Raw genomic sequence first — 23,263 nt, 5'->3', positions numbered from 1 at the left:
AACATGGGCTGGAATCGGCCCAACGGAATAACGGGCCGTTAATGGGTATAAAGTGATACGCTGTTCTTTAAGGGCCAGTTTCTCCATGGGCCGTTAATGGGTGTAAAGTGATACACTGTTCATTACGGGCCAGTTTCACCACGGACCGTTAATAGGCCAAGAGTTACATAGGGCCTCATATGGGCCGAAAGACGTCATGGGCCATACATAGGCCAGAAGTGAAAACAGGCTGGAATCATATTGGATGGCCCAGATGACACTACTGGGCCTAATTGGAATAGGGCGTAACGGGCCTTGGGTTAGCGGGTTGTAACTGGGCTATATGCGAACATTGCCGTTAACAGGCTTTCCATGGGCCGGCCCGCCACCTTTTGACCAAGTCAAACGAGCCGACCTTTTCACAGGAATGGGCCTCTGTTGGGCCATGCCACGTGTCGACGTATCATAGGCGCCCTCTGTCCAATGACACTACACCACGACACCACAACAGCGACATGCATCTGTTGGCATAGCTGTACATTAGCGACACATTATCTATCCGAAAGAACGCCAACACACTAATTGTCAACATTGTTAGTTGATAGACACTCTATCCGTTGGTAGTTCACAAACATTTCCCTATATAAAATGTGTCGGCATATGTACCTTTTGCGGATAGATTATGTGTCGGCGATGCTCCTCAACGGAAAAAGTGTCGGCGTTTCTCACATCCAGCCCACCAGTTTCCATGCGTGGGCCATGACCCAAGTATTGAGAGGCTACAGCCAAGCGTGCGAGTGGCCCAAATCCTAGATATTTTCCAAGTCACCGCGCTCCTCTGAACACAAGCACGCTATCTCACCCTGGCCACACACAAACCTAAACCTAAATCGCACACTAGCCGCCGCCACCATTCCTCTCCGTCGATTCGGTCATGCCGCTGCACGTCCCACCATCGCCCGCGGGGGCCTACGCCACCCGAAGCTCCCGTACATCTTGCAGTGCAGCTCCACCACCAGCAGCCTGAGGTGAAGCCCCGTCGTCAGCTCATCCGGCGACCGACGCCACGTCTGCCGATTCGGTCGCGCCGCTGCGCCTCCACCGCCAGCGGCGCCACGCGGCCACCCGAAGCTCTTGCCCAGCCCGTGGTGCATCCCGACGTGTCGCCCTGGCGATGGACGACCAGCCCATCGATTTGCGCTGGTGCTTCTCCGACTGCCATTAGTCCCCCCAAAGGATTCTTATACCCCGTGCTTCCATCCACAACCAAGGAGCAGCACAAACCCCTGCATCCCGAGGTGCCAGCCAGCCGTCCCTCTTCCACCTCCGGTGATGGCTCCCCTATTCCCCCTTGTCCTGCCCTCCTTTGAATCCAACCGTTGCATCCTGTATGTATTCTTTTATGTGATTCCTCATGATTGTGTGATATTTCCCATGAGATCTTCCTGGTTTAGCATTGAACTGAATAATATCATCTCTGCAGCGTCTTCAATTGAATCTATTTACAGAGGGAAAACTCCACAAGAGGCTTCTGAAGCTTGGTCAACACCTACATGAGGTCAGAATTGTAACAGACTGAACTTATTATCATGTTTTCATGGCACAGTCTCTATATTGATAGGAACAGACTTAACTTATTGATTGACCTTGACCTATTTGTGCAGATGGTCATCTTAATTATTCCATCATTACCCTTAGTTTTGAATGAAACATATTGTTTATCATTAGCTTGTAGTTCTAATTTTTTTTACACTTGGACCTTAGCTCATATTGCAAATTTAAAATAATTACAGTACAAACATCTGAAACTAAAACGATACATTTTTTGTGTTGTAGCCAAATATATTTTCCTACAACAGTTTGGCTTATCTTTGTTGTTTGCTTATTTTGAATTTCCCTGACATGACCAACCTATAACTCATATGTGCCGCTGGATAAGGCCATGTCTTTCGTGTGTGGTGCTTGGCTGATTTGTACATGGATACTATTAAAGAATGGTACAAACATACTCCCTTCGTCCCTAGTGTCAAAAAACGTCTTACATTATGGGAAGAAAGGAGTATATCGTAGGCGATTGTGATCAACCTCTAACTTTCTACGAAGGCAACCCGTTATACTTATTTAATTCGCCTAGTCATGATGTGGCAATGATTCATGCTCTTCTCTGCCAAGGTGCCCATGGTGTGTCTTATTTGAATTCTACTGCATGACATTCATCCTCATCTCGTCCTCCATGTGCGTCGCTGTCTCCATGCTCCACCCCTTCATGATCTAGCAGGGTCACTCGATCTGTTGCTAATGTGGCTATTGGCGAGCTCCTTTCCTCCAAGCGCGAGGCTGCTGAGGGAGGGGCCAATGTTACCTTCTTTTTTTGTCCTGCTGCATGTCCATCAACCTGCCCACAGAATCATGACCCGTATAAGCTCCAAACTCTGCCAACTAATTTGCACAACAATGTAATTAATGGTACACCAATTAAATGTTTTTTTGCACTACTTGTATTGATGCTATTTCTCTTTTAGAATTTTAGTCACGTGCTTCTATCTATCTATATATCAACTAATGGATTCAACTCTCATGCCCCAGGATTATGAAAGGTTGATGCAAGCCAGCTTCAGAAGGAGCTCAAGGCATACAGGAAGACCGAGGACGAGGGGATGAACATACTTTTGAACACTACCTCCATTTTTGTGCAGTTTCTCTCAAGGTCAGCTTAACCAATACCATTCTGAAAATCGTGCTGCATATATTCGCTTCTCGTCAATTCACAAAAAGAAACAAAACACGAACTTACAAATGCAAGCTGAAATGCTGGTGATCAAGAAGAACAGTCCTGTGAATGGCATCATCAAGCTCATCGAACAGCATCACATCACAAACCATGTCATGGGAACATCTTCCTTCTCACCGTGTGTCCAGATCAAATACAGCTTCATAACAAGGATTCATCTATAAACATGCACATCAAAATTGCCCGCAGACTTCTATATATATATACTGATTTTTTAGGTAGGAGGTCCTATTCTTTAAGGATCCATTTGATCCACTTGTTCATTGTAAATACTGATTTGTGCACCAAACTTCAGTCATGCCTTGTTCCAACTGAGGCATCCCTGCACTATGCATATACGTGATTTTGTTTTACTGCTAGCAATGTGTCCCATTTATTTTATACTTCTTAGATGTTCGCCTTAAACTGGTGCACATAATTTTCACTAGTCTCGTCAGTATAAACGACATGTTTGACAACTACATTTCATTCTTTTTTGATAGAAGCTGGTATATGCCAAGTTGCCAACCTATTTTACCTTGTTCACTATGTGACTTCTTTTGTATAACCTATCTATCTGAATACCATTTGCACAAATCTCTCTGCATGAACTTGCTATGCTAGGTTGTCTTAGTACCATGTGTTTCTTAATGACATTTGAAGTGCAGGTTACATCTGATCTCTAATGCATTTGCATTGTAATATTGTAACGTAATCAATTTTGAAGGTGATCTTAGTATTGGGCAATTTCTTATAGTTCAATCTTTACTGGTGTTACAAATTTAGAATAATTGTAGTATAGACATCTGAAACTAAAAAGACTCATTGGTTATATACAGGCACTAAGATGTGATAAATCATGATGGCACACTATCAACTTATATAAGTTCCTTGAGGGTAAAAGCAAGTAATGAACAAGGTACTAGCTTTCTATCCATTCTTTTCTTTATTCCGGCGTGAACTATGTTGTCCTCCCTGAAATGGTGAAAAATGTCTATATAACCATGTTATGCATGATTTTGCTATGTGTGTAACATTTCAAGGGCAACTTCTTAGCTCAACTGATGGCTGGATGTCCTTTATTACAAACGTGCATGCTCTAACCATTTGTTCTTTCTTGTCGTGATGGAAGATGTAACACCATTTACTTGCTAGGTCACTTTCTTACATTTTCTAAACAGAATCATTCGAGTTTCAATGCTAAATCAGATTTGCTTACTAAAGGATATCAATAATTATGCTAGGTCTATGAATAGTTTAGTGGCTTGTAGATGAACTGAGCGCATGTAGTAATTAAATGGACTATAGATGAACTCAGAGCACATAGTAAATGGCTGGCATGATTTTATTATAAATTTTGTGAAGATCATCCTAGCAATTACTCACACTAGACAATGCCTAACTAGAGTGCATCTATTGAACCAAGATGCATGTGCAATCATATGGTCTTCGAAATGGCTTTTTTTTTACCAAGTGCATTTCCTGCTTTCACACATATGACTGGTGGTACATGTACAAGTGCATATCTGGTTATTTGATGGTTGAGGACCTTCAAATACAAATTTGTAAAGTTACAATAAGAACCTTATTTGTTATGCCTTGGAACAGATCCGAGTCAATGAGTGCATAATTTTTCTATTAAGGCATGTGATAAACTAGTTGCTAGCCTGACTTTTGTTGGTACTTTGTTAAGGATATCTTCTGTAACCAAATTATTTGTAGTACATCTTCTATTTTTATATCTTTGGGATCAAAGGCAACTCACAAATTTGAACAAATTCTCATTTCTAATATTTCTCAAACATGTAAGTTCTTTTGCAGCGAAATGGCTCATCCAGAAGTTGATATAAGATGTTTTGATGGTCGGTTTTGTTCACAACATGTTTGACACATTTTGTGGATATGGAAGTTGATGTCAGCTCGGTGATCGAAGAGATTTGGTCTCTTCGTTAATATTTTGTAGTAGTCAAGTGATCGAACAATTGGGTCTCTTAGGAGCCTGGCCATCATATTTTGTAATAGACCATGTCTTGTATGTCAACTTATTTACTTATTGGTTGTAGCTGACTTGAGTGTAGCAAACTACTGAATCTTGTATATATGCGTGAATGAATGTATTAATCAATGGTATGTTCTGATGAATCGAAGAGTATGTTTTGTTTGTATATGTATTGCACACTGGACATAAATTGAATATTATGAATGTCATTTCATGTTAAAATATGGTGCATTTGCATTTGTGCTGAAACATAGAATACTGGCAGCAAATGTGTCGGCAAAACTATTGAGCGTCGCACTATCTGTCGGTGGAGCACGCTAATAGATGAACTGTCGGCATAGCAATGGGTGTCATAGTATCTGTCGGCATAGCACACTGTCAGATGATTTCTCGGCATAGCACTGTCTGTCGGCGTACAAATGTCTGTCGGCGTAGACCTCACTAAGCCAGTCATAGTATGTGTCGGCAAAGATTTATCTGTCGGGAAAGACCTTTCCCTGCAGGACTATAGGCGCCAACTCCTTTATGTCGGTAAAAGTCTTTGCCGACACTAAATGTGTCGCCTTAGGTGACATATACCGACACATTGTTTGATGTTGTTTTGAGTGTCGTGGTGCAGTGTGAGCGGATGACATCTGTCCCAGCGATGAGCCGACACGTGTTTCCTCCAGCCAATGATGATTTTACACGTGGAAAATCCCCTTTGGTCGGGGTTGTTAACGGGTTATCGGATCAAAAACCCGACCCGATAGCTTAATGGCGTTCCATTACGGTGGGTGCCACGTGTCGGTCACCCTTGACGAAAGCACTTCTGTGACGCGCGATTTATCGTCATGGAAGTGGACACTTCCGTGATGATAATTTTGGTAATGTCATGGAACACTTCTACGACAGCACATGTATGACTATCTTGATTCTGTCATAAAATCGTCATGGATGTACATGCATGACAGAAAACACGACCTACTGTGACAAACACGTATCATCACGGAAGTGTATTTTTTTTGTAGTGGAACCCACCATGGAGCGATGTCTGAATGACATTGTATTGCCGCGCAAAACTCTTCTCTTTTTCTCTACATGTTCAACATGACTGTGTACAATATATGACATGCATACGAAAAAATATAGTGAGATTATGTAAGGAGAGCATGTAGAAATCTAGAGTGTTGGTAACAACCAGTGGATGGATCCAAAAATAATGATAGCAGGCTGATGATAGCTTTAATTTAATAAAAAGACAGATGATGATTGCTTTATTATTTGTTTCCCACCCAAGATGAACAATATAGGCATACCCTAGGTGAACCAGATAATAGACATAGATACTATTCCTTGCTGCCTCGATATGTGCCCCACAAGTAATTTTAAACCTCAAGTTTGAACATTAATTTGGACCTAACTTGGATTCTAAGAGGTGAGCATGATGATAAAGTAGCAAGTAATATTAAGCAATGCATAACATAAGCAGAAACAAAAGAGTGTGACCTCTCTTGTCGGCCCATGTACTCCTCATGTTCATCTGCTGAGTCGATGATGGTGATGCCGTTGCAGTGGGTGTTGGCGGCACGGAAGGAGATCTGAGGCGGCGAAAGATGGTCAGGATTTGTGATATCTGGTTTGGTGGATGCTTCTGTCGATGGAGCAGCTCAAGTGAGGTGGAGGACATCGCGGCAGGAGCAGGACAAACCACACAAAGTTTTCTTCGACACCTATCTGTAACTAAAGTAATTATGTAAGGATTCCTTTGACTTGCAGGATTCTAAAAACATAGGGATAGGAAAAACACTGGAATATGATAGGAATGCACGTGGGAAACAGAGCATTTGTAAACATAGGATTTATGTCAACTTGTGTGTTTGGTTCACAGGAATTGGAAGAGCAGAGGAATGCAAAGAAACATGGCCAAATTAAAGTGAAACCATGTGAAAGCGTGTACAGTTAGAATGTTATTCTTCCACTAACGCACTGGTAGTAGAGAGGCACTTCACATGTAGTTTAGGCCGCTCGAGTACTAGTAGTAGAGAAACAGTGATCTAAATCATCAGGCGATGATGGGGAACACAGTAGCAGATAGCAGCCGGAGCAACAGCGCCTGGAGGAGCAGTGTGAACTAGAGCCAGAGCAGCAACTCGTGTAGCTGCAGCAGTCCATGTACCAGCATCAGCAGCACAGGCGAGAGTAAGAGCAGAGCAGCAGCATGAGCGAGGGGGAGAGCAGAGCAGTAGCGCTGAGTGAGCGAGAGCCGGAGCAGCAGCAGCGCGAGCGAGCGAGAGCTTGAGCAGCAACAACAGATTCGGCTGGTATGAACGCCGCCGCCGAAGGGGCATCGCACTGGGGAAGAGCCGCCGTTAGATGTCGCCCGTGGCGCCGGCTTCGAGGTAGCCGCATCATGGGGGTGTGGGATGGAGCACCGTCGGCGCCGGGAGGTAGAGTTAAGGAGAAGGTGTGATGCGGTGAGTGTACAACCTCTTTGGTGGCGCCGAGTAGGCCTCGGCTTCGTCCAAGGAGTCGGTGAGGATGTTGCGGTTCCGGTGGAGCAGGTTAAGGCGGCGTTGTGGGGAGGGAGCAACCGTGATAGACGAGGCGATTGTCGGAGCAGCTCCTTGGAGGTGGAGTACGGGGCTGCTGAACCGGCAGGACGACGAGATCCTCATCCCGGGAGGTGGATGAGGAACGTCGAGCTATTGCGGTGGACGATGTTGATGTCTACTAGACAACCTTCTTCTTGTAGCCGTTGTCGGGCCTCCAAGTGTAGAGGTTTGTACGACAATAGCAAATTTCCCTCAAGTGGATGACCTAAGTTTTATCAGTCCATGGGAGGCGTAGAATGAAGATGGTCTCTCTCAAACAACCCTGTAACCAAATAGCAAAGAGTCTCTTGTGTACCCAACACACCCAATACAATGGTAAATTGTATAGGTGCACTAGTTCGGCAAAGAGATGGTGATACAAGTGCAATATGGATGGTAGATAAAGGTTTTTCTAATATGAAAATATAAAAAACAACAAGGTAACTAATGATAAAAGTGAGCACAAATGGTATTGCAATGCTTCGAAACAAGGCCTAGGGTTCATACTTTCACTAGTGCAAGTTCTCTCAACAATAATAACATAATTGGATCACATAACTATCCCTCAACATGCAACAAAGAGTCACTCCAAAATCACTAATAGCGGAGAACAAACGAAGAGATTATTGTAGGGTACGAAACCACCTCAAAGTTATCCTTTTTGATCGATCTATTGAAGAGTCCGTAGTAAAATAACACGTAGCTATTCATTCCATTCAATCTATCCTAGACTTCGTACTTGAATAACACCTTAAGACACAAATCAACCAAAACCCTAATGTCACCTAGATACTCCAATGTCACCTCAAGTATCCGTGGGGTATGATTATACGATATGCATCACACAATCTCATATTCATCTATTCAACCAACACAAATAAATTCAAAGAGTGCCCCAAAGTTTCTACCGGAGAGTCAAGACGAAAACGTGTGCCAACCCCTATGCATAAGTTCACGAGGTAACGGAACTCACAAGTTGATCACCAAAACATACATCAAGTGGATCACGTGAATATCCCATTATCACCACGGATAAGCACATGCAAGACATACATAAAGTGTTCTCAAATCCTTAAAGACTCAATCCAATAAGATAACTTCAAAGGGAAAACTCAATCCATTACAAGAGAGTAGAGGGGGGAAAACATCATAAGATCCAACTATAATAGCAAAGCTTGCAATACATCAAGATCATGCCGAATCAAGAACACGAGAGAGAGAGAGATCAAACACATAGCTACTGCCCGAGGGTGAACTACTCACTCCTCGTCATGGAGAGTGCCGGGATGATGAAGATGGCCACCGGAGAGGGATTCCCCCCTCCGGCAGGGTGCCGAAACGGGTCTAGATTGGTTTTCGGTGGCTACAGAGGCTTGCAGCAGCGGAACTCCCGATCTAGGTTATTTTCTGGAGTTTATGTATTTATAGGAATTTTTGGCGTTGGGAACAAGTCAGGGGGTCCCCGAGTCATCCACGAGATAGGGCGGCGCGCCCGGGGGGTAGGGCACACCCCCACCTTCATGGACGGCCCGAGACTCTTCTGGCCCAACTCTTTTACTCTGGGTGCTTCTTTTGGTGCATAAAAATAATCAAAAATTGACACGTCAATTGGACTCCGTTTGGTATTCCTTTTCTATAAAACTCAAAAACAAGGAAAAAACAGAAACTGGCACTGGGCTCTAGGTTAATAGGTTAGTCCCAAAAATCATATAAAATATCATATAAATGCATATAAAACATCCTAGATGGATAATATAATAGCATGGAACAATCAAAAATTATAGATACATTGGATACTATAGGTGGAATAGAATGGTGGTTGTGGAGAAGACAAAAAAGAGAAGATAGTCTCACATCAACTAGGCGTATAAACGGGTTATGGAGATGCCCATCAATAGATATCAATGTGAGTGAGTAGGGATTGCCATGCAGTGGATGCACTAGAGCTATAAACGTATGAAAGCTCAAAAGGAAACTAAGTGGGTGTGCATCCAACTTGCTTGCTCACGAAGACCTAGGGCACTTTGAGGAAGCCCATCATTGGAATATACAAGCCAAGTTCTATAATGAAAAATTCCCACTAGTATATGAAAGTGACAACATAGGAGACTCTATCATGAAGATCGTGGTGCTACTTTGAAGCACAAGTGTGGTAAAAAAAGTAGCATTGCCCCTTCTCTCTTTTGCTCATTTTTTTCATGGCCTCTTTTTTCTCTTTTTTTTTATTTTTTTCGTCCGGAGTATCATCCCGACTTGCGGGGGAATCATAGTCTCCATCATCCTTTCCTCACATGGGACAATGCTCTAATAATGACGATCATCACACTTTTATTTACTTACAACTCAAGAATTACAACTCGATACTTAGAAGAAAATATGACTCTATGTGAATGCCTCCGGTGGTGTACCGGGATGTGCAATGAATCAAGAGTGACATGTATGAAAAATTATGAACGGTGGCTTTGCCACAAATACGATGTCAACTACATGATCATGCGAAGCAATATGACAATGATGGAGCGTGTCATAAGAAACGAAACGGTGGAAAGTTGCATGGAAATATATCTCGAAATGGCTATGGAAATGCCATAATAGGTATGTATGGTGGCTGTTTTGAGGAAGGTAAATGGTGGGTTTATGGTACCGGCGAAAGTTGCGCGGTACTAGAGAGGCTAGCAATGGTGGAAGGGTGAGAGTGCGTATAATCCATGGACTCAACATTAGTCATAAAGAACTCACATATTATTGCAAAAATCTATTAGTTATCAAAACGAAGTATTACACGCATGCTCCTAGGGGGATAGACTGGTAGGAAAATACCATCGCTCATCCCCGACCGCCACTCATAAGGAAGACAATCAAAAAATAAATCATGCTCCGACTTGATCAAATAACGGTTCACCATACGTGCATGCTACGGGAATCACAAACTTTAACACAAGTATCTCTCAAATCCACAACTACTCAACTAGCATGACTCTAATATCACCATCTTCATATCTCAAAACAATCATCAAGTATCAAACTTCTCATAGTATTCAATGCACTTTATATGGAATTTTTTATTATACCCATCTTGGATGCCTATCATATTCGGACTAATTTTTAACCAAAGCAAATTACCATGTTGTTCAAAAGACTCTCAAAATAATATAAGTGAATCATGAGAGATCAATAATTTCTACAAAATAAAACCACCACCGTGCTCTAAAAAGATATAAGTGAAGCACTAGAGCAAAATTATCTAGCTCAAAAGATATAAGTGAAGCTCATGGAGTATTCTAATAAATTCCAATTCATGTGTGTCTCTCCAAAAGTTGTGTACAGCAAGGATGATTGTGGTAAACTAGAAAACAAAGACTCAAATCATACAAGACGCTCCAAGCAAAACACATATCATGTGGTGAATAAAAATATAGCCTCAAGTAAAGTTATCGATAGATGAAGACAAAAGAGGGGACGCCTTCCGAGGCATCCCCAAGTTTAGGCTTTTGGTTGTCCTTGAAGTTTACCTTGGGGCACCTTGGGCATCCCCAAGATTGGGCTCTTTACACTCCTTGTTCCAAACTCCATCAAATCTTTACCCCAAAACTTGAAAACTTCACAACACAAAACTCAATAGAAAATCTCATGAGCTCTGTTAGTATAAGAAAACAAACCACCACTTTAAGGTACTGTAATGAACTCATTCTTTATTTATATTGGTGTTAAACCTACTGTATTCCAACTTCTCTATGGTTCATACCCCCCGAAACTAGCCATAGATTCATCAGCATAAGAAAACAACACACGAATAACAGAATCTGTCAAAAACAGAACAGTCTGTAGTAATCTGTAGGTTTCGAATGCTTCTGTAACTCCAAAAATCCTGAGAAATTATGAAATCTATATTGATCTAATGCAGTTGGAATAGGTATTTTATCGCTCTCTGGTAAAAATGAAAATTATTCTCGTGAGCGCAAACTTTCTGTTTTTTCAGCAAGATCCAATAACAATCATCCAAGAAGATCCTAAAGGCTTTACTTGGCACAAACACTAATTAAACATAAAAACACAATCATAACAAAGTATAGATAATTTATTTATTACTAAATAGGAACAAAAAGCAAGGAAAAAAAATAAAATTGTGTGGCCTCCCAACAAGCGCTATCGTTTAATGCCCCTAGCTAGGCATGATGATTTCAATGATGCTCACATAAAAGATAAGAATTGAAACATAAAGAGAGCATCATGAAGAATATGACTACCACATTTAAGTCTAACCCACTTCCTATGCATAGGGATTTTGTGAGCAAACAATTTATGGGAACAATAATCAACTAGCATACGGAAGCAAAACAAGCATAACTTCAAGATTTTAAGCACATAGAGAGGAAGCTTGATATTATTGCAACTCCTACAAGCATATATTCCTTCCTCATAATATTTTTCAGTAGCATCATGAATGAATTCAACAATATAACTATTACATAAAGCATTCTTTTCATGAGCCAAAAGCATAGAATTTTTATTACTCTCCACATAAGCAAAATTCTTCTCATTCAGAATAGTGGGAGTATCATAAGAAACTCGAATACTATAAATTGTTTCCACATTAAAAGAGTAATGTTCAGAAAAAGGGTACTCATAATCATGACAAGTTTTATAAATATAATCATCTCTACTTTTTATAGCATAAGTGTCATCACAATAATCATCATAAATAGGAGGCGTGCTATCATCATAATAAATTTGCTCATCAAAACTTGGGAGACTAAAAATACCATCTTCATCAAACATAGCATCCCCAAGCTTGGAACAAACATTAATTGCAGCAAATAAATTCTCAAACATGTCATTCTCATCAAACATAGCATCCCCAAGCTTGGGCCTTTTCATATCATAAGCATAATCACTCTCATCATTAATAGTATGGATAGCACCAATAGTATAACAATTATCATCATCACAATGAGTAATATGAGCAACATCATTTGGGAGGGATACCTTTTTACCTTTGCTTCTCCGTCTTTTCTTTTTCTTCTTCACATTAAGTGTGGGTTTAATCCTCTTTTTTTGGATCTCCTATTAATGAGTTTGGTTGAGTAGAAGGCTCCTCCTCGTTACCTGATTCATCATAAGAAATAATAGGAGGATTTTGGGAAATCTCTTCCCTTTCATTAGTATTATCTTTATCTTCTATTTGTTTCTTGTCCTTATGTAATTGGCAATATAAGGATTTTTAATGCAATTCACCGCACAATACATATAAATTTCCTCTAGATCAAAATCAAGAACTTTATCAAGGACAAATTCTGGAAGATCCTTAGTTATACATTTTATTTCTTCATAACCCACAAGCAAACTAAGTTCATTATGATGCGCAAGGGAAATCAAGTCATCACAATTTTTGGACACGATTCGATCATGAAACAATTTGCATTGGATATTTAAATGACCACGCTCATTGCAAAGTTCACAAGGGTGGCTAAGAAAATTTAAATTTTCAGCACAAACATCTAGCCTTTCTTGCAACCATTTAGTTTCTAAATACTTATGCCTCTTGCAAAATCTATCTTCCCTATTTGGTGTGTACTTGCAAACTCTATGCACTCCACAAAAATTGACATGCTTATAAGAGACATTTTCATCATGACTAGTGCAATCATCATTAGTACTATGGATATTCAAAGAGTTCGTACTAACAACATTGCAATAATGCTCATCATTCAAGGATTTAGTGCCAAACATTTTAATGCATTCTTCTTCTAACACTTAGGCACAATTATCGGAATCCTTATTTTCACGAAAGACATTAAAAAGATGAAGCATATGAGGCAACCTTAATTCCATTTTTTGTAGTTTTCTTTTATAAACTAAACTAGTGATAAAACAAGAAACAAAAAGATCCGATTACAAGATCTAAAATATACCTTCAAGCGCTAACCTCCCCGGCAACGGCGCCAGAAAAGAGCTTGATGTCTACTACACAACCTTCTTCTTGTAGATGTTGTTGGGACTCTAAGTGCAGAGGTTTGTAGGACAGTAGAAAATTTCCCTCAAGTGGATGACCTATGGTTTATCAATCCGTGGAAGGCATAGGATGAAGATGGTCTCTCTCAAAAAACCCTGCAACCAAATAGCAGAGAGTCTCTTGTGTCCCCAACGCACCCAATACAATGGTAAATTGTATAGGTGCACTAGTTCAGCGAAGAGATGGTGATACAAGTGCAATATGGATGGTAGATAAAGGTTTTTGTAATCTGAAAATATAAAAACAGCAAGGTAACTAATGATAAAAGTGAGAAAAAATGGTATTGCAATGCTTGGAAACAAGGCCTAGGGTTCAGACTTTCACTAGTGCAAGTTCTCTCCACAATAATAACATAATTGGATCATATAACAAACCCTCAACATGCAACAAAGAGTCACTCCAAAGTCACTAATAGCAGAGAACAAACGAATAGATTATTGTAGGGTACGAAACTGCCTCAAAGTTATCCTTTCTGATCGATCTATTCAAGAGTCCGTAGTAAAATAACACGAAGCTATTCTTTCCGTTCAATCTATCGTAGTTTTCATACTAGAATAACACCTTAAGAAACAAATCAACCAAAACCCTAATGTCACCTAGATACTCCAATGTCACCTCAAGTATCCGTGGGTATGATTATAAGATATGCATCACACAATCTCAGATTCATCTATTCAACCAACACAAATAACTTCAAAGAGTGCCCCGAAGTTTCTACTGGAGAGTCAAGACGAAAACGTGTGCCAACCCCTATTCATAAGTTCACGAGGTCACGGAACTTGCAAGTTGATCACCAAAACATACATCAAGTGGATCACGTGAATATCCCATTGTCACCACAGATAAGCACATGCAAGACATACATCAAGTGTTCTCAAATCCTTAAAGACTCAATCCGATAAGATAACTTCAAAGGGAAAACTCAATCCATTACAAGAGAGTAGAGGGGGCAAACATCATAAGATCCAACAATAATAGCAAAGCTCGCGATACATCAAGATCGTGTCGAATCAAGAACACTAGAGAGAGAGAGAGATCAAACACATAGGTACTGGTACATACCCTCAGCCCCGAGGGTGAACTACTCCCTCATCGTTATGGAGAGTGCTGGGATGATGAAGATGGCCACTGGAGAGGGATTCCCCCCTCCGGCAGGGTGCCAGAACAGGTCTAGATTGGTTTTTAGTGGCTACAAAGGCTTGCGGCGGCGGAACTCATGTTCTAGGTTATTATCTGGAGGTTTATGTATTTATAGGAATTTTTGGTGTCGGGAACAAGTCAGGGGGGTCCCCGAGTCATCCACGAGATAGGGCGGCGTGCCCGGGGACTAGGCCGCGCCCCCACCCTCGTGGACGGCCCGGGACTCTTCTGTCCCAACTCTTTTACTCTGGGGGCTTGTTTTGGTCTAGAAAAAATCATCAAAAATTGGCATGTCAATTGGACTCCATTTGGTATTCCTTTTCTGTAAAACTCAAAAACAAGGAAAAAACAGAAACTGGCACTGGGCTCTAGGTTAATAGGTTAGTCCCAAAAATCATATAAAATATCATATAAATGCATATAAAACATCCTAGATGGATAATATGATAGCATGGAACAATAAAAAATTATAGATACGTTGGAGACATATCAGATGTCATCGGGGAAGAGGCTCCGGCTGGGCAGCAGTGAGGTGTCGGACGGATGAGGAAGGGGTTTCGCGGCTGGAGTAGAGAGGTTATGGCGGCCTGGGATTTCGAATGGTGAAAAGGAGGCGGCGGGAGGGGGAACCATGACTTAGGGACACGCTTGTCCAAAATGTAGGGTGTGTTACAAAAGTACCCCCACTGATTTAAACTAGCGGCCCTTTCGGCTCAGGGTTAGAAGCGGGATTTCTGGTGTCGGGATTTGGCAGCTGGAGGGAGTTTTGGCGCGCATTGTAAATTCGGGATAGCAAGGCGCGTGTTGTGAAGGCGCGAGTTTTTGGAGCACGATATCTGAATTTTCGGGATATAACAAGACATGGGTTGAATTTTAGGGCCAAGTCTAACGTGTAATATTGTATGTACCAAATCAATTCGCACTTCCCTCAACGAAAAAACAAAATAGATAAAACTATTCACAGCACACAAAGAGAGAGTATTGTCCCGTTTTACTGTACAAATTCTATTCAAAGCTATGAATCCATGTTATATCCAATTAATTTTTTCTTTGGCTGTATAATGCATGTAAACTACTCATGCCAACATTTTAGTGCATTCCAAATGTCTATACTACCGCTGCAATTCGAACTAAATTTGAATTCATGTCTCTATTTGAATAAGAATCTACAATCATGATTGTTGCCAACTTAAACCATCATTCGTGTATTATCTTAACAACACACCACGTGATTACTATAGAGATAGATATGAACTATGTGTACTATATGAACTCGAATTCAAATTTTTGAATAAACTTGATGTTGATTCCAAATTATAGTACATTTGATGTACTAACTAGATCTTGATAATCTAAACCATAAGTTCCATATGTACACTGTGTTTATCACACAAAGTATAGAGCCCCGCCCTTACATTATGACAAGTATTTGGCCCTGAGCTGCAAAAGTCACACATTATCACAAATTATAAAAAATGTTCTATATATTATATGTAGTACTAGCAAGATGCCCATGCGTTGCATGGAACATCAAGATGCATTTGTATGAGTTGTTTATCTTGTCGGAGAAAAGGATGAATGAGGGAAGGCCTTATTTGCAAATGTGGAGAGGTGTGTGGGTATCTTTTTTTCAAAATTGCCATAGTTTCCTTCCTATTTGTCAGATATAAACTGGACGACCTATATTGCAGGAGGGCAGGCACACCGTCATCACCAACTCTGTTTTTTATATATAAAATATATATTATATGTAGTATAACATGTTCATAACCACACCATGTGTATCACTGTTATATATATTCATGCATGCGTCGGTTTAAAACACTATGATAAATTCTTCAAATATCCAAATTCACTTTTATAATGAATTATGATTTCTATTCATCCTTTACACCCACACAATCCTCTTATCTTTGTAGCTAGCACTAACTTTCTCTCATGCATGCACACGCCCGCCTCCCTCTCACCCCCCCTCAGCATTCTCTAGCTCCATCGCACAACTTCGTCTTTTCACTTTAGGTCGTTCACCCACGGTGTGTGTAGGCCCCCAGCTCCTTCTTTCCGGCACACACCGATCGATATGCCTCTCTAGCCACATGTGCCTACCACAAACACAAGCTTTCCCTCTTCTCTTCTCACCATCCATGCCTCACCCCAACCCCTCTTTTCATCGATCTCATACTCGCACACTCCTTCCCTTCGATATAGTATTGAAGGAAATATGCCCTAGAGGCAATAATAAAGTGGTTACACTACTGCAGGATGCTGCTAACGCGACACTACGATCAGAGACCCTTCGAGAAACTATGTGCGATGCAATAATCGCAAACGGTGGTGTATGAAAACCGTCAAAAAAGGTGCAAAACATTTGCGATGGAGGATGCATCAAACACGGTTCAGATTTTAGTTGCGTGCGCGATAAAGGGCATATGGTTCAGCTCAATTAACTATTTGCGACAAGGAGGAACAAAAGAAACGAGCAGCTAGATGAAGGCGTGTGCGATATACAACATATGGTTCACTAGGATGAACTGTGTGTGATTAGGCAACACAAAAGAAACGGTTAGCCCGATCAAGGTGTGTGCGATGTACATCATACGGTTCACTCAGATGAACTATTTGTGACTAGGCAAGAGAACAAAAATGGTTCAATATAGCAAGATGTGTGTGATACGCGGCAAACAGGTTTGTAATCAGAAATGTGTGCGAAAACCGATAATAACACAGACGATTGCTTGTAATAAGACGTAGGTGATATGCCCTGTCTACACAACATCTATTGGCCATTGTGGGACAGGCGGTCATCCGGATACGCCATAAGGATGTGAAGAGGCATTCCTATCAGCAAGGACTAGCTGTTCCACCAGTAGCTCATGTAAGAAAACTATCAAGTTAAGTGTGCTCAGGTGGAGCAGCCATCGGATGGGTGACTGGATGGGAAGTTGTGTCGACGACCGAAATTCCCCATTCCCTCAGCTAATTTAATCTCGAGGTCCTTGTTTTTTATTTTTTTATTTTTTAAAACATGTTAAAGAAGGTCTACCGCATTACTTTTTCACAATGTGCGATACGTGGCATACAGTTGATCCATCCGACCTATTTGTGATGGAATAGGCCGTGTGTGTTGTGGGCAAACGCTTGCTAGTATTCAATCGTTTGGGATTGATGAATTCATCACCGACGGGTTCCCTAGTGTGGTCCGTGTTCATCTGATCATCATCTACTTCTTGTGCTAGCTCGATGCTATGTTTCCATTAATTGATGGCGTTTGATGAACACACCACCGTTTCCCACCACCCTGCTATATTGCGCATAGGGGGCGTGCGACGCACGGAGGCGACAAGCGCAGCCTATAGCACATCCACCTTTTCCAAGCATGACAACTCACCAAAGCACCACCTCTGCCATCAACCTCGTCGACGAGGAAAACGAGCAGGCGCCACGGCCCGTCGAGGCCAAAGCGCTCCCCGGCCACGCGATGGACGACGCCGTGATGCGCGTCATCGCCAGGGTTGAGCAGACCTTTGGCGCATGGCGCTTGAGCGCCGCGGATCAATATAGGCATGTCAGCACCGACAGGCTGCAGCTCGCCACACAACATGATCGATGGCGCGCCGCAGAGCAATCTAGGCACGTCCGCGCCGATAGGCTGCGGCTCACCGCACGACGAGACATTTGGAGCGTATCAACGCGTCCACGACGAGACAGTTGGAGTGCCGCAGAGCGAGAGGCGCGGCGTGCTACCTCTTGAGCATGCGTTGGTTTTCCCTTGAAGAGGAAAGGGTGATGCAGCAAAGTAGCGTAAGTATTTCCCTCAGTTTTTGAGAATCAAGGTATCAATCCAGTAGGAGACTACACGCAAATCGCCTAGTACCTGCACAAACAAATAAAAACCTTGCAACCAACGCGATAAAGGGGTTGTCAATCCCTTCACCGCCACTTGCAAAAGTGAGATCTGATAAAGATAATAAGATAAATATTTTTGGTGTTTTTGTGGTATAGATTGGAAAATAAAGGTTGCAAAATAAATAGTAAACTAGAATTGTAGATTGGAAACTTATATGATGTAAAGTAGACCCGGGGGCCATATGTTTCGCTAGTGGCTTCTCTCAAGATAGCATGTATTACGGTGGGTGAACAAATTACTGCCGAGGAATTGATAGAAAAGCGCATAGTTATGATGATATCTAAGGCAATGATCATGAATATAGGCATCGCGTCCTTGTCAAGTAGACCGAAATGATTCTGCATCTACTACTATTACTCCACACATCGACCGCTATCCAACATGCATCTAGAGTATTAAGTTCCTAAGAACGGAGTAACACATTAGGCAAGATGACATAATGTAGAAGGATAAACTCAAGCAATATGATATAAACCCCATCTTTTTATCCTCGATGGCAACAATACAATACGATACATGTCGTTTCCCTTTCTGTCACTAAGATCGAGCACCGCAAGATTGAACACAAAGCTAAGCACTTCTCCCATTGCAAGAAAGATCAATCTAGTAGGCCAAACTAAACCGATAATTCGAAGAGACTTGCAAATATATCAAATCATGCATATAAGAATTCAGAGAAGAATCAAATAATATTCATAGATTATCAAGTTCATAAACCCACAATTCATCGGATCTCGGCAAACACACCGAAAAAATAGTTACATCGAATAGATCTCCAAGAAGATCGAGCAGAACTTTGTATTCATATCCAAAGAGAGAGAAGAAGCCATCTAGCTAATAACTGTGGACCCGAAGGTCTGTGTTAAACTACTCACACATCATCGGAGAGGCTATGGTGTTGATGTAGAAGCCCTCCATGATCGAATCCCCCTCCAGCACATCACCGGAAAAGGCCCCAAGATGGGATCTCACGGGTACAGAAGGTTGCGGCAGTGGAAAAGGTATTTTGTGGCTCTCCCCGAAGGTTTCAGGGTATAAGAGTATATATAGGCCCACGAGGGTGGGGGCGCGCCCTCCTGCCTCATGGATTCCTTGCTGCTTCCTTGATGTCCACTCCAAGTCTCCTGGATTGCGTTGGTTCCAAAGACAATCCTCGCGAAGGTTTCATTCCGTTTGGATTCCATTTGATATTCCTTTTTTGCGAAACACTGAAATAGGAAAAACAACAACAATTTTCACTGGGCTTTCGGTTAATAGGTTAGTCCCAAAAATAATATAAAAAGGTATATTAAAGCCCATTAAACATCCAAAACAGATAATATAATAGCGTGGAACAATAAAAAATTATAGATACGTTGGAGACATATCAAGCTTCCCCAAGCTTAATTCCTACTCGTCCTCGAGTAGGTAAATGATAAAAACAGAATTTTTGATGTGGAATGCTCCCTAACATAATTTTCAATATTGTGGCATGAATGTTCAGATCCAAAAGATTCAATATAAAAGTTTAATATTGACATAAAAATAGTAATACTTCAATCATGCTAACCAAGCAATTATGTCTTATCAAAATAACATAGCCAAAGAAAGCTTATCCCTACAAAATCATATAGTTTGGCCATGCTTCATTTTCGTCACACAAAATGCTCCCATCATGCATAACCCCAATGACAAGCCGAGCAATTGGTTCATACTTTTTAACGCGCTTCAGCCTTTTCAACTCTTATGCAATACATGAGTGCAAGCCATGCATATAGCACTATAGGTGGAATAGCATATGATGATGGGGGTTATGTGAGAAGATAAAAAAGGAAATAGTCTCACATTGACGTGGCTAATCAACGGGCTATGGAGATGCCCATCAATTGATGTCAATGCGAGGAGTAGGGATTGCCATGCAACGGATGCACTAGAGCTATAAGTGTATGAAAGCTCATCAAAAGAAACTAAGTGGGTGTGCATCCAACTTGCTTGCTCACGAAGACCTAGGGCATTTTGAGGAAGCCCAACATTGGAATATACAATCCAAGTTCTATAATGAAAAATTCCTACTAGCAAATGAAAGTGAGAAAATAAGAAACTCTCTATCATGAAGATCATGGTGCTATTTTGAAGCACAAGTGTGGAAAGAGGATAGTAAAATTGTCCCTTCTCTCTTTTTCTCTCTTTTTTTGTTTGGGCTTCTTTTGACTCTCTTTTTATTTGGGCTTACACTATTAGGGAAAAGCCTAGCAGCAGCGAGGGTTTTGGGCCTCTCAGTAGCGTGGGTGCCGGCGCTACTAATAAGGCACTACAGCTAACGTATAGCAGTAGCGCCTGTTGTCCCACGCTACTGCTATACATGAATAGCTGTAGCGCTCTTTGGGAAAGGGCACTACTGATATTATCTGCAGCGCTGTTTGCTGGGACGCGCTACTGGTAAGGAGGCGCTACTGCTAAATTTCCCCCCTCGCTGCTACTAGTTTATTTATTAGTTTTTTTCCTGCATATTTGTTTTGTATTTGTTTTGTATTTGAATACGCTTTATACAATAATCTTTAGCATATCATACACATACAAATATAAGCATAGCATATACATACAATTAGTCTCATCAAATCATGTCATCATCATAATCATCATCCAACACAAAGTGGTCTCTCGTCATCATCTCGAAAATAGCGATACAAGTCTCGATTACTTGCAAATACATCGTCATCCATCTAAACAATGATATACGCGAGAAGAGCTATCACTTTGAGAACATGACTTCGTATCCCTCTCTCGCATTAGCGTGAACCTAAACTAACTACTACCTGTCACTCGGAAACCGGAAACCGGTACACCTGGGCGGCCTGACACTCTGGCCACTTGTCGTATATATACTCCTGGCATAGCACTTCTTCGCCATCTATGATCTATGCACCTGCATCATCACATGAGTCGATGATATGCAACATATATAGTTGAGCAACAGAAAGAGACAGACTTGGCAAAAATAGAAACAACATATCATAAGCATAAATAACAAAGTTCATCGTACCCCAAAATGCCCTAACTAGAGTGATTTTCGCTAGTCGAGGAGGAGGACGGTTTAATTACATCACAAATAAAGTTTCACCGTGCATAACTCAAAGTTTTGTCATACAGAAAGTATGGACTAAACGGACACATTGTCATATATCGACAATCACTCCAACATGTCGTTCCATCCATCCAAGTCAGGGAGATAGTCCCCGAGCCTAGTGAAAGGCTTTAGGTCGAGATGCTGAGAGGCTATCCATGTTCGGACGTCTTCCCGCGACATTTGTCCTTCTCCGTAGAACATCCCTGTTTTTCCGACGACCTCCTTCATGATGATTTGGGCAAGTTCGTGCTGGATGTTATAGAACTCAGCTCGAAGTCGATGATCCTCGATATCTCCTATGTCCTTTGCCCATTGCAGAATATGGGCATCGCCGGAAGAAGGTGCCATGCGAAGGTTCTGGTGATCCCGTCTGTACTCCAGCATGTGGTGTAGGACATAGAATCCATCATTAAGAGAATTGTTCGGTTGCTGGATGCAGCAGAAGTCGGTCTTATGGCCGAAGGCGACCCTGCCGCCCCTTATCTTCTTGTCCCTGACCTCTCCACCCATTGATTTGTAGTAATACATAGCACTGTCGAGAACATCCTTGATGTGGGTGTAATCCTTCTTGTGAATGTTCTTCTACGAGTCCAAGTAAAGAGCGTGGGAGAATCGGGGGTAGAGGATGATGAGGACGGCGCGCCCGCCGCTGCGCAAAATAAGTCCTCAAATTAATTAGCCTCCACTGTGCAAATGAATGATTGAAATCGAAGGAAGGATAGCAGTGCGGATGACTTACACGGGATGATAAGGCACGAGAATCGCCCCCTTGTCCTTATTGGCGAGCATGAAACTGGCGATGCAATCCCTCGCGTATTCACGGTGCTTTGTGCAGACTCCCAAGAAGCCCTCGTGCATGTAGTACGGGTCAGCGACACAGATATGAGATATCTGCTCAACCCGGATGATGTAGTTCATGTGCAAGGCATAAAGGCGGACAAACGTAAAATCCAGCTTCTTCACGTGAAACATGTCGAATATGTAATCGAATTGAAGGAAGAACTTATCCGCGGGTAAGTTGTCGACGTACGACATTTGCCGCGGAATGTTAACCACGTAGAGTGGGTATCCTGGATCTTTCGAGGCGATGAGGTCTTTCTCTACCCGCAGCACATCGTCATGATGTCTCTTTAGATCGCCGAATCTGGCCCGTAGCGCTGTTGCAGGTAGGATTGGTTGACCAGGGATATGCCATTTATCCGCATCGGGGATATCTATACGGTCCTCAAGCCGAGGCTGCTGGATCATAGAAATAGCTTTTTTTCCTTTCCTTGCTCTCTTCCTAAACTTCTTTACTACCGGAGGGTCGTCCATAATACGCTGAGACGGCAATTTAGGCACCGACTCATGACGCTCAAACCCTGAGGAGGCTCCAGTATAGACATACTGTTTAGCAGCACCATCGTCGTCCTCATCCTCAATCATGGCGACGTCATCAGCGACTAATGGAGCCTCCTCCTTACCCCGTCCGCTATCACCCAACCCGACACCCGATGCTAATTGGGTAGGTGGGGTGTTGATGTTCATACCTTGCTGAAGCTGCGTGCTCGTGGGTGTGCTCCCGGCCGCCTCCAGACGAAGCAGACTCTTTGGCCACAATAGGACCCACCCAGCATTGCAACAATCACCAAGCCGCCGCGGTGTCTCATCGTCATCCCCTAGTAGTACTGGAGGAGGCAAATTCTTGTGGCCCGGTTTGACACTGGCCACGGAAACCTTGAAGACGTTCGGGGGGATCAGCCAACTGTGGAACAATGGTTCCTTCGGCTCCATTAT

General features: G+C 42.1%; 1 long non-coding RNA gene across 2 annotated transcripts; it reads left to right on the top strand.

Annotated features, from left to right (window-relative positions):
• The first annotated feature begins 798 nt into the window (after nucleotides 1-798).
• LOC123151118 (uncharacterized) lies at nucleotides 799-4,891 on the top strand. Of its 2 annotated transcripts, XR_006475499.1 has the most exons (5): nucleotides 799-1,367; nucleotides 1,463-1,537; nucleotides 2,566-2,686; nucleotides 3,589-3,668; nucleotides 4,571-4,891. It is a non-coding gene; the product is annotated as an uncharacterized lncRNA (long non-coding RNA). The 2 variants fall into 2 exon arrangements; XR_006475498.1 differs by having other exon boundaries at nucleotides 3,589-4,891.
• Nucleotides 4,892-23,263: the final 18,372 nt, after the last annotated feature.

Source organism: Triticum aestivum, chromosome 7A (genome assembly GCF_018294505.1).
Source record: "Triticum aestivum cultivar Chinese Spring chromosome 7A, IWGSC CS RefSeq v2.1, whole genome shotgun sequence".
NCBI lineage: Eukaryota > Viridiplantae > Streptophyta > Magnoliopsida > Poales > Poaceae > Triticum > Triticum aestivum.
This window is presented reverse-complemented; position numbering and strand designations above follow the sequence as displayed.